Source organism: Balaenoptera musculus, chromosome 4, assembly GCF_009873245.2.
Source record: "Balaenoptera musculus isolate JJ_BM4_2016_0621 chromosome 4, mBalMus1.pri.v3, whole genome shotgun sequence".
Taxonomy (NCBI): Eukaryota; Metazoa; Chordata; class Mammalia; order Artiodactyla; family Balaenopteridae; genus Balaenoptera; species Balaenoptera musculus.
The window spans coordinates 58737432-58751627 of NC_045788.1; positions in this window are offsets into that span (position 1 = coordinate 58737432).

A 14196-nucleotide genomic window follows, 5' to 3' on the forward strand; every position below is an offset into this window, starting at 1 on the left:
TCACTCCTTTTCTTTTTCATGTATGTCTAAGGATAGTAATGACTCCATTGGCATCCAAAGCCATGCTAGACACTGGGCACTTGACCATCATTTGCTAATTTCCCTTAATCCTGTCCATACCTTCATAAAGGGTCCTTAATTAAAATTTCTTCAGTTACTCTATTGTGGGATGCCATCTGTTTCCAACGTGGATGGTGACTGTTATAAGAGGCTACTGCAATCAAGTAGGAGATGATGGTAGCGGTGGAAGTGGAAAGAAGTGGCTGGACTCCTGCTTATATTTTGAAGGAAGAGCTGATAGAATTTGTTGATGGATGAGATATAGTATGTGTGTGAGAGAGAAAAGATTCAAGAGTGACTCCCAAGCAGTAGGCTTGATTAGCTGGAAGGCTGGAGTTGCCACTTAATGGGACTGGAGAGACTTCAGGAAGAGCAAGCTGGCGGTGGGAGCTTTTGTTGTGTTAAGTTTGAAATAGCAACTAGATATCTAAGGAGTTTCAAACAGGCATTTGGATATTCAAGTCTGGTGTCAGGAGAGAGGTCTGAGAGTCATCAGCCCATAGATAGTCTTCTAAGGCCATGGAACAGATGAAATCATCCATTGTATGAGTGGAGAGAGAAGAAGAGGAATAAGGGCTGTGTTTTTGTATCGTTCATATTTGGAATTTGGGGAAATGATGAAAAGCCAGGAAATTAGACTGAAAAAGCGTGACCAGAAACTAGGTGAATGTGGTGTCCTAGAAGCCAAATGAAGAAAGTGTTCAATGGAGGAATTGTATAAAATACTGCTAATAGTCAAAAAAAAGAACAACTGAGAATTGGCTACTAGAGATCTTTGGTGATATTTATGAGAAAAGTTTCTGCAACACAATGGGGACAAAAGTCTGACTGGAGTGGATTCAAGAGAGGATGTGAAGAGAAAGAGTGGAGATATGGATTATAAGACATCTCTTTCAAGGAATTTTGCTGAAAAGGGAATTAGAGAAATAAGAAATTAGAGAAATCAGACAGAGAAGCAGTATAAGGAGAGGTTTTTTGCTTTTTTTTTTTTTTTAAGATGGAAGAAGTAAAAGCATGTTTATCTGCTATAGGAATGAACTTACAGAGGGAAAAATTAGACAAAATTCATTGAATTATATACTTTAAGAATGAGAAGGAAATGTAGAGACCCTTTCCCCCTCAGCAGCTTTGTTTTATAAGTGAGGAAACTGAGCCTCAAAATGGTTGGCTGACTTTTCTAAAGCCCTGACAGAGTCCAGTAATTGCTCACCCTTATTGTCCACTTTCCAGATGTATATAATGTTTGGGTCATGAGAGGGTCAATAGAATGCCTTTCTCTATATTTTCCTTACCACCCTTAAGGAATTTGCTCACATCTGGGTCCATGGAGTCTAAGTTCCCAGACTAACAGCCATTTAGCCCATAGAATCTCTTGTAGGCAGCTGCTCACAATGCTATATGTAAACTAAATGTCGCTCAGTACATATTTAGTTCCCTTCCTCTTCTCCTTCATTCCACCCCTTTAATCTTCTTCTTTTCCTCCTTACCTTCAGTGATCCTACCATGACCTGACAATCTACCAATGGGAATTCATCCTATTGTTCCCTGTTTGGAAGTGAATATTCTTAGTAAATTATCATACTGAGCTATGATCAACAGACTCCTTCATGAAGTGTTTTAAGAGATCCTTTCGCTATTATAGCTAGTAAAAGGAATGCTCTAATTCTGGTGCAGAATGGAAGGAAGAAAGAGATATTTTAGAGCAAGTGGGATGGAGGACAGGCCCTGGGTAGGAATGTGAGGGCCTAGGGCAGTGGAGAAGCGGAGGGGATGTGGAAAGTCAGAAGGGAAGGCTGAGGTTCAGCCACCCTTTCCTCCTGTCGGCCCTTATCTGCATCAAGTCAGGCGATCCCACCCTGCCTTGTGGCTATTGTAAAATAATTATAACCATTTCTCCTGTGATTTTCTTTCCTTTTTCTTCAACTTGTTTTATTTTTTCCTTGCTGCGTCTGTTTTAGTCTGACTTCCTACTTTCCTTTCTAATTACAAGAACTGTTGTCCTTATAAAAGTCCAGAGCATGTGAGTGGAGGGCCAGTCAGAGAATTGCAATGTGTCTGACCAGAGTGACAGCACCCAGAAGGCATGTATTTCTGGATAAAGGCTCTGCTATCTTCTCAGCCTGTGAGGGAGGAAAACTGAGGCGTTCAGGATTTCAGCGGAAAGTTGGAAATTGGGGTGGACTAGATGTGTTTTTTCCCAAATGGAGATTTCCCAACCAACCTGCCATTTCATTCCACATTGCATGTCTTTTTCCATTGCCTTTCTCAGTCTTTTCCCCCCTTCCCTAGCCCGAGTTCCACTTGTATGCAGCAGCTTTATGCATTGAATAAATCAATCCTTCCCTGCTGAGCTGTCAGCAAATGGAACTGACCAACAGAACAGTCTGTGTAAGTGTGTCTTGTGGCTGGGCTAGACAGACAAGTGCAATTATTTGATTGCTGGAGATTGCCACTAAATGAGGGTGAAATAGTGGGTCTGAGACTTGTTGGTGAATATTATTAATAATATAGTGTCATGCATTAATAACATAGTGTCATGTGAAACAAAGCTACACTAGAGAGTCTGTCTGAAATCCCATTTTCAATCACATTTTCAGGGAGCTAGCTGGTGGAGGAGATGGGAAATAATAAAGCAAGGTGTCTTTAAGCAGCTGGTTGGGAGTTTCAGTCTGACCTAGGCTGAAGTTAAGAGAATATGCATTGCTGTCATGAGTGTTTTGGTGGCTGGAGTGAAGCATGGTATTCATCTCTGGCTAATTGTCATAAAATTACATTACTATAGTCCTTCGCTATGAAAAATCATCTTCATTCTCATCATTAGAATCCTTGAAGAGAGGCCATTGCAAAAACTGCATGAAATTCTTTCTGGCAACTGTGATGTCCTCAGTTACTGCATAGTCCATTTCCTTAGCCCACCTACCACAGACAACCCTTCCAGACTCCTCCACTTCTCCCTTCATAAAACTCCTAGTCATGCCAAGTGGGATTTGTCACCATTATTCTCAGATGTGTCCTGAAGTCCACTGCCCCTGGGCTTGAGTAAAAGTAATTCCCCTCATTCCAAGTGCCCTTCCCCAACCCCAGCTCTGTCCATCAGTTGAAGGCCTAGATCAAATTTGCCTTCTATGAAGCCTTCTTTGTTCATTTGTCTGGAACAGGTGTCCACAAACTTTTTATGTAAAGTAACAGTAAAATTTTAGGCTTTGCCACATGCAGCCTCTATATTCTTCTTTGTTTTCTCAAAATGTAAAGACTATCCTTAGCTCATGGTCCATTCAAAAACAGGCCACAGTGAATTTGGCTCATGGACCATAGTTAGCCAATCCATGGTCTAAGGTGATCTCTTCTTTCTCTGAAGTCCTATACAATTTTGTTTGTGTTATACGTGCCGCTTATCACATCTAGCCTTGTATATAAATTATTGGTATACAAGTATTTTCTCTATTGGACTGAAGATCTTTGAGAGTAGAAATTAAATCTTGTATACTTTATTTAACCCCTACAACATCTATTATGGTATCTGAACACAGAAGGTGCTCAAAGGATATTTTAAATGAATGCATAAATTACTTATAATATCTTCCAGCAAGAACATAATTTATTTCCCAACTCTTCCAAGCCCTTAATTTTCTGATAGGTAGGTCTTCCACCTCTATCCTGATCCTGGACCCCTTAATAAGGCTATGAGCACCATAAATGGAACTGGTAATTAGACACAGAATATTATTTTCATTTATTAAATGTTGTATTCATTCAACACTTATTACATGCAAATCTCTGAGAAAACATCAATGGATAGACAGAAACTTCAGCTGCTGTGGTGCTTTACAGTCTAGGCTGAGAAGCATGAGCTTAATATTAGCTCTCCTCCTGATATGTCTCAATTTCACTTTCCTAGTTTTTCATGTCATTTACATAATAATAATACATTTTGCCAGTTGGTTTGCCAGGGTGCAGGAAATAATAAAACTATAATAGTAGAAGCTGACATCTATTGCACACCTTAGATAGTTATATTCTTTTTTTTTTAAGTTTTCTTTTTTTAAAAAATTTAATTAATTAATTTATTTTTGGCTGTGTTGGGTCTTCGTTTCTGTGCGAGGGCTTTCTCTAGTTGTGGCGAGCAGGGGCCACTCTTCATCGCGGTGCGCGGGCCTCTCACTGTCGCGGCCTCTCGTTGCGGAGCACAGGCTCCAGACGCGCAGGCTCAGTAGTTGGCTCACGGGCCTAGTTGCTCCGTGGCACGTGGGATCTTCCCAGACCAGGGCTCGAACCCGTGTTCCCTGCATTAGCAGGCAGACTCTCAACCACTGCGCCACCAGGGAAGCCCGATATTCTTTTTAATATGTACCACCACTTAAGGAATTTAATGAAGCAATTCATTGCATTTATTTATTTTGTTGTCAATCTGGATAAACTGGTGATCACAGCTGTCACTTAAACAGATAACAGGAGATAAATCAATCAACTGGAGGCTATATCTTGATCACAAGCTAAATTAAGCAACATCATTTAGAATAGGCATATTGTGCTTAATAATTGGTGGAGGTTTAAAAAAATAACGGACTTAGTAAATGAAGGTGTGGAGATTTGATTTAAGGTCTGTTTGAATCCTAAGCCTCATCTTTACAATGTAATCAAAATATTGTTGGATCACATTGAGTTTCATTCTGAGCACAGATTTGCACTGAAATGAATGACAGTGAAGCAAAAAATAAAAATAAGAAAGATAAACAACTACACATACAATTAGCTGAAAGAAATTAAGATATTTTATGGCAGTCTCTAAAGAAAATATCAAAAAAGGAGTAAGTTCTTAGTAGAAGAATTTCCTTAAAGTCCTCCTTCCTTATTGTATCTTTCTGTCTGCCTCATGTAAAGTCCATTGCCAGACAAAACTCTTAACTCTCCCGATTCTCCCCCAAGGCTGTTTGCCCAGCTCTTTCTCCTCTTGCCACCACTCCTCAATCAATCTGATTCTCTTCTCCAGTTACTCTCTGCCCATCCAAGGTTTTCCCATTCTTTTATATTCTTTCCCTTTCTGCAGTGCACACTGTGGTAGGTCAGAAGCTAAGATAGCCGCCAGGATTCCCAGCCACTGGTGTACACCCCCTGTATGATCCTGTACCCTTGGGTGTGGGCTGGACCTGTGAATATGGTGGGAACATGGCCCCCTTGATCGATTACATCAAAGTGGCAAAGGTGATGTGATAGTTCACTTCTGTAATTTCACTTTATGTAAGACCATTGTAGCAGACTGGAGTGAGATTCTCCTGCTTGCTTTGAGGAAGTAAGCTATCATGTTTTAAAAGGCCTTATGGGCAGGACCTTAAGGTGGCCTCTAGGAGCTGAGATCAACCTCTACGAGCTGTTAGCAGTAACAGCTATGACTGCAAGAACTGAATTCTGCCAACAATTTCAGTGAGCTTGGAAGACACCTCCAACCCTCAGATGAAATGGCAGCCCTAGCTGGAGCCTTGATTTCAACCTTGTAAGACCCTGAGCAGAGAATTTAGATACAATGTGCCTAGACTTCTGACCTAGTGAGATAATAAATGTTATTGTAAGCCAATACATTTGTGGTAATTTATTATACAACAATAGAAAATGAATACATGTACATTAATTTGGTTTGTGTGATAAAGTCCAAAAATATCAGGGGAAAGGGAAAGGAGTGTATTTATGTTTCATACATTTCTATTTTTATGTTTGTTACATCATTATTCCAGTGGTTCTACTCTGTTTTCCCCGCTATAATACACAAACAATACACCTGAAGAATGTGATACCTTTCCATCACAATAGTGGCTCCCTATACCTGTAAATCTCCAAGGGTGGAGCTAAGGCTTGTGTAGTTTGTCAAAGTCCCCTGGTGGCTGGGATATGCTTTGGGTTGAAAACTATTGCACTATAATATTTTAGGGACTGCTAAAACTGGGTCTGCTACCCATCTCTGGACTAGATCATACATTGACTTTATTTGATTTCAATGAGCTGGCAATTTTAAGTTATCAAAGTCAGAGACCAGTGAGAAAATTTTCACATGCCCCATCGTCATGATAAAACAAAGTGCTAGACATTACCTAGATATAATCTGCCTTTCTCCTGCTCCCTACCTCAAGAAGGTATTCTTCAATCATCAAATCAGTTCTGGGCTTCCAGGAAAGTTGTTATGGCTCTCTTGGTAATTATAGGTAGCTGGTAGGGGGGATACCTGCAAGCATCCACAGACCCAATGGTCTCCTATTTGAGAGAGGTGCTGGTGGAAGTGGTGAAGGCATTATGGCTCCTTTCATTCTGTTTGTTCATTGTAGATTAAAGTGACATATAACAACTCCTCTTTCTGGTTGAGGATGTAAAGAGCTGTGTTTCTCCCTATTTTTTCTCCCTTTTTTTTGGTCAGTGTTCATGCGGAGAATTAAATTGATTTCTTAAAGTTAAGACAGTTTTGCATTCCTCAGCTGGATCATGGTATATTTATTCTTTTTATGTATTGCTGGATTGGGTTTGCTAATATTTTATTTAAGGTTTGCACATACGTTTACTCAAGATATTGGCCTATAATTTGCCTTTCTTGTAATGTCATTTCAGGTATTGATGTCAAAGTTCAGCTGGCCTCATAAAATGAATTGGGATGGGTGGTAGGCTAGAAAAATGACCCCCCAAATGACATTCATGACCTAATCCCTGGAATCTATTAATACCTTATTTGGAAAAAGAGTCTTTGCAGATATGATAAAGTTAAGGATCTTGTGAAGAGATTATCCCCACAAGAGAGAGGCAGAGGGAGATTACACACTGAGGAGGAGAAGGCAGTGTAAGATGGAGACAGAGATTGGACAAGCCAAGGAATATCAACAGCCTCCAGAAGCTGGAACAGCCAAAGAAGGAATTCTCTCCTAGAAGCTCCAGAGGGAGTGTGACCCTGCTGACACCTTGATCCAGTGAAACTGATGTTAAAATTCTGGCCTCCAGAACTGTGAGAGAATAAATTTCTGTTGTTTCAGGCCAGTTTGTGGTAATCTGTTCCAGCGGCCATAGGAAACTAATATATGCAGCGTTCTTTATTTATTATATTTTAAAATTCTCTAGAAGAATGTGAAAAATTGATATAATTTCTTCCTAAAATGTTTGGTAGAAGTCACCAGTAAATACTTCTGAATTGAGGTTTTCTTTTTGGGAAGGTTTTAATTATAGATTTAATTCCTTTTATAGTTATAGAAATGTTGACATTTTCTGTTTCTCCTTGGTAAGTTATGTATTTTTTAGGAATTTTCCCCTTTAATCTAAATTTCCAAATTTTATGGCATAAAGTTATTTAAAATATTCTCTTATAGTATCTGAATTATCCGTAATGATGTCTTCTTGGGATAGCTATGCCGTCCTTCTTATTTCTTGATCAGTCTTGTTAGACATTTATCAATTTAAATAGTTTTGTAGAGAACCCAAATTTGGCTTTATCTTCACTATTATATTTTTGGTTTTGATTTTATTAATTTCTGCTCATATTTTTGGCATTTCTTTTCTTTATTTGAGTTTATTTTGCTCTTCATATTCTAACTTCTTGTGATGTTTGCTTAAATTATTACTTTTCAGCCTTTCCTCTTTTCTAATGCATGCATTTAAGACTATAAATTCCCCTCTAAACAGTGCTTTAGCTATATCCCACAAGTTTTGATATGTAGTATTTTTATTATCATTCAATTCCAAATCTTCCTAATTTCTATTGAGATTTTGTCTTCTTTGATCCATTGGTTGTATAGAAATGGATTTATTCATTTTCAAACTTATGGGTTCTTTAAGTTACTTTAAAATTTTACTTCTTGCTTAATTGCAGTGGGTCAGAAAATATTCTATATTGTTGATTTGTTTGAAATTTCCTGAGACTTTCCTGCTTTATGGACCAGGATATGGTCACTTTTAATAAATATTTCATGTGTATTTGAAAGAGATATATATTCTGCCATTGTTCAATATATATCATTAATTTGTTCGCTAATAATGTTCAAATCTTCTATATTTTATTTATTATTTGTCTGTTTGTTCTAGCACATTCTGAAAGAGGTAGATTAAAATATTCTACTGTAGTTAGGGATTTTTCCATTTCAGCTTTTAGTTTTTTTGATTTTTGCTTTATGTGTTTGGAGGCTATGTTAGCATGCATAGAAATTCAGAATTATTATATCTTCCTGTTGGATTGACCTTTTATCCTTATGAAATATATTTTTTATCTCCAGTAATATTTCTTGCTTTAAAGTTTTATTTTCTAATTTTAGTGTGGCTATACTAATTTTCTTTTGGTTACCCTTTGCATGCTGTATCTTTTCATATAATTTCACTTGCAACCCTATTTTTTCTTTCTTCCAGTTTTATTGAGATATAATAGACATACAGCACTGTATAAGTTTAAGGTATACAATGTAATGATTTGATTTATGTACATCATGAAATGATTACCACAATAAGTTTAGTGAGCATCCATCGTCTCATATAGATAAAAAATAAAAGAAAGGCAAATTTTTTTTTTTCATTGTGATGAGAACTCTTAGGATTTACTCTCTTAACAGCTTTCATATATAACGTACAGCAGTGTTCATTATATTTATCATGTTGTATAACATATCCCTAGTACTTATTTATCTTATAACTGGAAGTTTGTACCTTTTGACTGCCTTCATCCAATTCCCCATCTCCCCAGCTCCACCTCAGGAATCTCAAATCTGATCTCTTTTTCTATGAATTTGTTTGTTTGTTTGTTTTTGAAGTATAGTTGATATGCAACACTATGTTAGTTCCTGGTGCACAACATAGTGATTTGATATGTCTGTACATTACAAAATGATCACCACAATAGGTCTACTTACCGTGTCACCATACAAAGATATTACATTATTATTGACTAAATTCCCCACACTGTACATTTCATACTCGCAACTCATTAACTGGAAGTTTATACCTCTTAATCTCCCTCGCCTATTTCTGTCATCCCTATTTCTTTAATGTAGTCTTGTAAGCAGCATATAATTGAAGATTTTAAAAATTCCAATCTGATAATTTTAGTCTTTTAACTTGTCTATTTAGCCTATTTATATTTAATATAATTAATGGTATATCATTTGTTTTCTACTTGACCCTCCTATTCTATATTATCGTCCTCTTTTCTTGTCTTCTTTTATATTAGTCAAGTGTTTTGTTTTTAAAATTCCATTTCTGCTCCTGCATTACTTGTTGGTTACATACTCTTTTACAATTCTTCTAGTGTCAACTCTGATAGTACAGCATGAATCTTTGACTTATTAAAATCTAATATAAATTAATACTTTTGCTATTTCCTAAAAGACTTTTCCCTTTTCTGCCTTTTGTGTTTTTGTTGTTATGCATTTCAATTATACATGTATTTTAAATACCAGAAACTTTATTTTTATTTTATGCAGTCAATATTCATTGAGATTTACTCAGATATTTACCTTTCTATTGCTATTTATTCTTCTTTTTTCTTTTCTTCATTTCCATGCCTCTGTCTGTGATCATATTCCCTCCACCTGAAGAAATACTTTTAGTATTTCCTTAATTGTGGGTCTGTTAGTGACCTGCAGTTTTTGTTTGCTTGGAAATATCTTTATTTTATTTTGTTTTTTAAAGGATATATTCACTATATATACAATTGTAGATTAATAGCTAATTTCTTTCACCACATTAGATAGATCATTTCATTGTCTCTGGCTCCCATTGTATTCTGGTGAGAAGTAAGATCTCAGTCTAATTTTTCACCTTTATCATTTTTCTTTGGGTGCTTTTAAGTTTTTTTATCTTTATCTTTATTTTTCAGTAATTTTAATATAAGGTACCTACATGTGGATTTTTAAAAATTTACACTTCTTGGGGACTGTTTTTCTTCATAAACCTATGGATTTTTTTCATTTTGACAAATTCTCAGTATTATTTTTACCCCATTTTCTCTCTTCTCTCTTTCTGAAACCTCAATTAGATGCATGTGAAAAATTCTTACTGTATCTGCTTTATTTCACTCTGTGAATTAGTTGACTGTGACTGAGTAACAAATTACCCCAAAATTTATGGCATAAAACAAACATTAGTTATCTCACAGTTTCTCTAGATCAGGAATTAAGGAGTAACCATCATTCTGCCTTAAGCTCTCTCATGAGGTTGCAGTCGAGATGTTGGCCAGAGCTGTAGTCATCTAAAGGTTTGAAGGGGCCGAAGTGAACTCTTTCAAGACGGTTCACTCACATGGCTGTTGAAAGGAGGCCTTATTTCCTCAGCACATGGATTGCTCAAAAAGGCTGCTTGAGTGTCTCATGATATGACATCTGGCTTTCCCCAGATTAAGTGAAACGAGAGAGAATGCAAGGAAGAGACTGCATTGCCTTCTGTGACCTAGTCTTGTTAGTCATACACTGTTACTTCTGCCATATTCTGTTTGCTCGAAGTGAGTTAGTAAGTCCAGCTCATGCAACGGGAGAGTAATTAGGTTCTACCTTTTGAGAGGACAAATGTTAGATAATTTTTGGATATATTTTAAAACAACCACATTTTGAATTCTGTTTTGTCCATCCTTTTCTATTTTTGTACTTTATTCTTAAAATATTTTTTTCTTCCTTTCATTTTACAGATTGTCTTTTTAAGCTGAGTTTAATGTTATTAAACACATTGATTGAGTTCTTAATTTTGGCTCTTATCTTTTTCAATTCTAGAATTTCTGTTTGGCTCTTTATAAATTTTCCAGTCACTGTATATCGTTTCTAGCTGATGAAAATTTCAATCTTTTCAATGAAAAAAAGAAGCATAGCTATTTTAAGTGCATATCTGATCAGTTTCATATCTGGAGCTTTTATGGCTCTGTTTCTCCTGTTGTTTATACTTATTCTGCTTTATATTGTCTTGCCTTCTCTTATGTCTTCTAGTTGATTTTCTGTGGATATTTTATTTGAAAAACTATTTGTAGAAATTATTTGGGAACTTGCAAGACATTACCTTCTTCCAGAGTGGATTTTTTTCTCTTCCTTCAAGTGTTTGCAAGCACTAACCTTTGGCATCACATTAATCCATCTTAGAGACTGATATTTTCTGGACTGTTCAGATGACTTGAAGCTGAGATTTCATTCTGGATCTCCCAACTCATAAGGTACAGCCCTTTGGGAGTGCCAATGCAAAGATGGAGGACTTACTAGAGCCCTTATCATTAGGAGGTCTGGACTCAATTTTGTTATTTTTGCTACATAAGCCTGTCAAAAAAGTGTTCTTTAGTATCTCAGTCACTTCACCCAAAATTGACAAATGCCATTAGGGCAGAAGAGGCCAATGTTCAGCTAACCTTTCTGGATTTCTGACTTCTCCAGTATCTTAGACAAGTTATTCTTTAAACTTGTTAGCTCTCCAACCCATTCAGGTCAATGTTTTATATATGTTATCCATCCTTTGTTGGTAGGATGATCTGAATTACTTAATCAATGATGACTGAAATCCAAAGTCTCTCTCTTCTTTATAGCAATAAAAAAAAAAAACTAGCAAGATCTAAGAAAAAAAAACAAAGCTGGAGGTATAACACTTCCTGATTTCAAAGAATTCTGCAGAGCCATAGTAATAAAAACAGCATGGTATTGGCAGAAAAACAGATACATGGATCAATGAAATAGAATTGAGAGCCCAGAAATTAACCCACCCATATATGGACAGTTAATAAACAACAGAGGAGTAAAGAACATACAGTGGAGAAAGGATAGTCTCTTCAATAAATGATATTGGGAAAACTGGAGAGCCACAAGCAAAAAAAGAAAAAAAGAAAAGAAATGGATCACCACTATATGATACCAAACCCAAAAATCAACTGAATTGGATTAAAGACATGCATGTAAGACCTGAAACCATAAGACTCCTAGAAGAAAACATAGGCAACATGCTCTTTGACATTGTTCTTAGCAATATTTTATAGATATGTCTCCTCAGGCAAGGGAAACAAAAGCAAAGATAAACAAATGGGACTACATCAAATTAAAAAGCTTCTGCACAGTAAAGGAAACCATCGAAACAATACGAAAAGACAACCTACCAAATGGAAGAAGAAATTTGCAAATAATACATCTGATAAGGGATTAATATCCAAAATATATAAAGAACTCATACAACTCAACCCAAGAAACCAAACAATGTGATTTAAAAATGAGCAGAGGAGCTGAATAGACATTCTTCCAAAGAAGACATATGGATGGCCAGTAAGCACATGAAAAGATGTTCAACATCACTTATCATTATGGAAATGAAAATCAAAACTACAATGAGGTACCACCTCACACCTGTCAGAATGATATTATCTAAAGGACAAGAAATAACAAGTGTTGGTGAGGATGTGGAGAAAAGGGAATTAAAACTTCCATTTTAATTTTCACTAACTTCTAATTGAAATTTATCATTTCCTTCAATTATGAATGTAGGCAACAAAACATCATGATATTAGTAGTACCTGTAACTTTGTCATCAATAGAAATCAGATATTTTTATAGCACATTCAATTTATAATAAATCTTAAGATATCATTTATATTTACTGTACTTCAAATTAGAGTATTTTGAAATAACTCTTCTTATTTAATGTGTTAATAAAGAAGCATCCTAGGTTCATCTTCTTTTTTCTAAGAGCTTCTATTGTCAGCTCTGCCAGAAGAACACATCTATGAGTAGGTGGTTTAATGAGAACTGTGCCCCCTCCTATCTACCTACCATGAGTTTTGAACTTCATATTCTCATTTGAACACATGGTACTTTTACCTCATCCCTATTTTGACTTTATGGTGTTAATTTTTTGATACCTAGTCTCTCTGGTCTAAACAGAGTCTCAGTGCTACTCAGCTCCTGGTCTTCTCTGTCTTGTTATCTTTGCCCTCAGTTCTCACATTGAATTGGTTGCTACATTTTGCTAACTGTAGGTTTGAATTCTCTTCCCTTTTCTTCTTCTTTGCTGGTACTGCCTTAGTTTAGACTCTCATCAACTCTTGGGTGGATTTTTAGGGTAGCTTCCTAATTGGTCAGTTAGGCCAGTCTGTGTGTTTGTGTGTATTGTGTTTGAAAAAAAATCACAATTCTCTGGGCTAGTGTTTGAATGATACACACTCAACACAGCAGTGGAAAGAGTATTGGGATGGAAGTAGGAGACCTGGGTACTAGCTAAAAAAGTACGTGACCTATGGAAATGATATGGTGGAGTAAATGGGATTTTCCTGAAGGAAATAGACTTTTTCCACTTGAAGGGGAGAAAGGACAATTTTTTTCCTATTTTCCTTTTCTCCTTTTATTAGGAGTAAAGGGGTATTAAACACAAAGTCAGAGGTACAGGATTACATGGAGATTCCACTGATGTGAGTTGAATGGCTTTTGCTTCACAAGCTGTTCTTGCAGGAGCCAAGCATGGATTCAAAGTCAGATGGTACCTTAAGACCTCTAAGAGCTATTCTAGTATAAGCCACATTCTGTGTTGAACTTCCTATCTTCAGGTCTTCCATAAAGTCTTTTAAAAGTGTTACTCTACTGTGGAATTTAGGGGAAGCATCTTTTCCTCTCCAAGGTTAGGGCGGGGACATCAACAGGCTTTCTAGTGAAATTATCCTCAGCAGAGCAGCAGTCTCCAAAGGAGCAGTCCTGGAAGAGGCCGTGTACTATAGTGATGAGATGAGAGGGCATAGCAGAAGATACAGAGGAAATTATTCGGGAGCATGCTTGTGGCAACTCACTAGGGAACTCCCAGAAATTATTCTGGGGGTGACAGGACCAAGAGAAACACTTTTAACTTCCAGGTAGTAGGCCAGTGGGGATCATATCATAATAACTTGAGTAATAACAAAGTCATTTCTGATGGTATGCACAGGCTGGTGACTTATGGGTTCTTCTTTAGTGAATAATTTGTAATTACTCTGGATCCCTTAAAAATGGTTGTAGATTCACTATGGCTCATAATCAGATGTGCAAACTGTCCAAGCCTAAGATGTAGAAGAAATACAGTTCTATATTGCTCAGAAGGCTCTGAGAGTTTCACCATTGTACACCATTGTATTTCCTATAACTGGTTGATCATCAGCACCTGGGGAGAAAACATACAGGTTCCTGGGCCCCACCTCACACTTCC